At 45.5% G+C, this 2191-nt stretch overlaps 1 pseudogene; it reads left to right on the forward strand.

The window, feature by feature from the left end:
* The first annotated feature begins 630 nt into the window (after positions 1 to 630).
* LOC145530312 (ornithine decarboxylase pseudogene) lies at positions 631 to 1957 on the forward strand (annotated as a pseudogene).
* Positions 1958 to 2191: the final 234 nt, after the last annotated feature.

Raw genomic sequence — 2191 nt, forward strand, 5'->3', positions numbered from 1 at the left:
CAGAGGGTGGCCGGTGGTCCTGTGCGCTAGGCAGCAGCGTTTCCTCTCCATGCGGTCGGCCCGCCGTGCCCCTGCGCTCTGAGGTGGACAGCAGATTGTGTGTTTATCGAATGTTTCCACTGCTGCACGGAGGGCACATGCATCTTCAATGGGACTTGGAATTCCTGGAGAATTGCCTTTGTGACAAGTTGACATAATCCCTTTAAATTCCATCTCTAATTTTTCCATGTTTGTCTGTATCTTGAGAGTCCCTTGGACTGCAAGGAGATCCATCCAGTCCATCCTAAAGGAGATCAGTCCTAAGTGTTCATTGAAAGAACAGATGTTGAAGCCAAAACTCCAATACTTTGGCCACCTGATGCGAGAGCTGACTCATTTGAAAGACCCTGATGCTGCGAAAGTTTGAAGGCGGGAGAAGAAGGGGACGACAGAGGATGAGATGGTTGGATGGCATCACCGACTCAATGGACATGAGTTTGGGTCAACTCCAGGAGTTGGTGATGGACAGAGAGGACTGGTGTGCTTCATTCAGTCCATGGGGTCCCAAAGAGTCGGACATGACTGAGCAACTGAACTGACTGACTGAACCTATTTGCAGTTTGTTGTGTTTCAAAAAGACATCAAGAAACCATGAACAGCTTTAGTAATGAAGAGTTTGACTGCCATTTCTTGGATGAAGGCTTTACTACCAAGGACCTTCTGGACCAAAAAATTAATGAAGTTTCTTCTGATGATGATAAGCATGCCTTCTATGTTGCGGGTGTGGGAGACATTCTAAAGAAACATCTGAGATAGTTTAAAGCTCTTCCTCGGGTCACCCCCAATTTTGCAGTCAAGTGCAATGATAGTAGAACCATAGTGAAGACCCTAGCTGCCAATGGGACAGGACTTAACTGTGCCAGCAAGACTGAATTACAATTGGTGCTGTCTTGGGGTGCTTCCAGAGAGGATTACCTATGCAAATCTGTATAAATAAGTGTCTCAGATTAAGTATACTGCCAATAACGGGGTACGGATGATGACTTTTGATAGTGAAATAGAGTTGATGAAAATTGCCAGGGCACATCCAAAGGCCAAGTTGGTTTTGCAGATTGCCACTGATGATTCCAAAGCAGTCTGTCACCTCAGTGTCAAATTTGGTGCCACAGGCTTCTTTTTGAACGGGCAAGAGAACTAGATATTGATGTCACTGGTGTCAACTTCCACGTGGGAAGTGGCTGTACTGATCCTGAGACCTTCGTGCAGGTGATCTCTGATGCCTGCTGTGTCTTTGACATAGGAGCTAAGGTTGGTTTCAACATGTATCTGCTTGATATTGGTGGTGGCTTTCCTGGATCTGAGGATGTAAAGCTTAAATTTGGTGATCACCAGTGTAATCAACCCAGCATTGGACAAGTATTTCATACCTGAGCCAGGCAGATACTATGTTGCATCAGCTTTCACACTCGCAATTAATAAAACTCATATTAAAGGAACAGACATACTCTGATGATGAGCAGGAGTCAAGGGAACAGACATTTATGTATTACATGAACGATGGAATATATGGGTCATTTAACTGCATCCTTTAGGATCACACACACATGAAGCCTCTTCTGCAGAAGAGACCCAAACCAGATGAGAAGTATTATTCATTCAGCATCTAGGGACCGATCTGTGATGGCCTGGACCACATTGTTGATCACTGTAACCTGCATGTGGGTGACTGGATGCTCTTTGAGAACATGGGTGCTTACACTGTTCACTGCTTCTTCTACCTTCAATGGATTCCAGAGACCCACCAGCTACTACATGATGCCAGGGCCAACATGGCAACTGATGAAGCAGATCTGAAACCAGGACTTCCCACCCAGAGTGGAGGCACAGGATATCAGCTGCCTGCACCCTGTCCTGTGCCTGGGAGAGCAGCATGAAGCAGCATTCGGCAGACTGCACTTCCACTCGTATTAACGTATAGTTACCACTCTTGTATTAACGTATAGTTACCACTCTTGTAGCTGTTAACTGCGAGTTTAGCTTGATTAAAAGATTTTGGGGGGACCATTTAACTTAATTACTGCTAGTTCTGAGATGTCTATATGAGTAGGGTTGGCACAGGTGCACCAATGTGGAAGACTAAGAGATGGGATCACAGTTGTCTGTGTTCCTGTGGAAACTGTTAGGTGGTCAGAATAGGAAAAAGGAGTCCAGA

The sequence above is a fragment of the Giraffa tippelskirchi genome, chromosome 12 (genome assembly GCF_054371585.1).
Source record: "Giraffa tippelskirchi isolate mGirTip1 chromosome 12, T2T-mGirTip1v1.2.pri, whole genome shotgun sequence".
In the NCBI taxonomy this organism is placed as follows: Eukaryota; Metazoa; Chordata; class Mammalia; order Artiodactyla; family Giraffidae; genus Giraffa; species Giraffa tippelskirchi.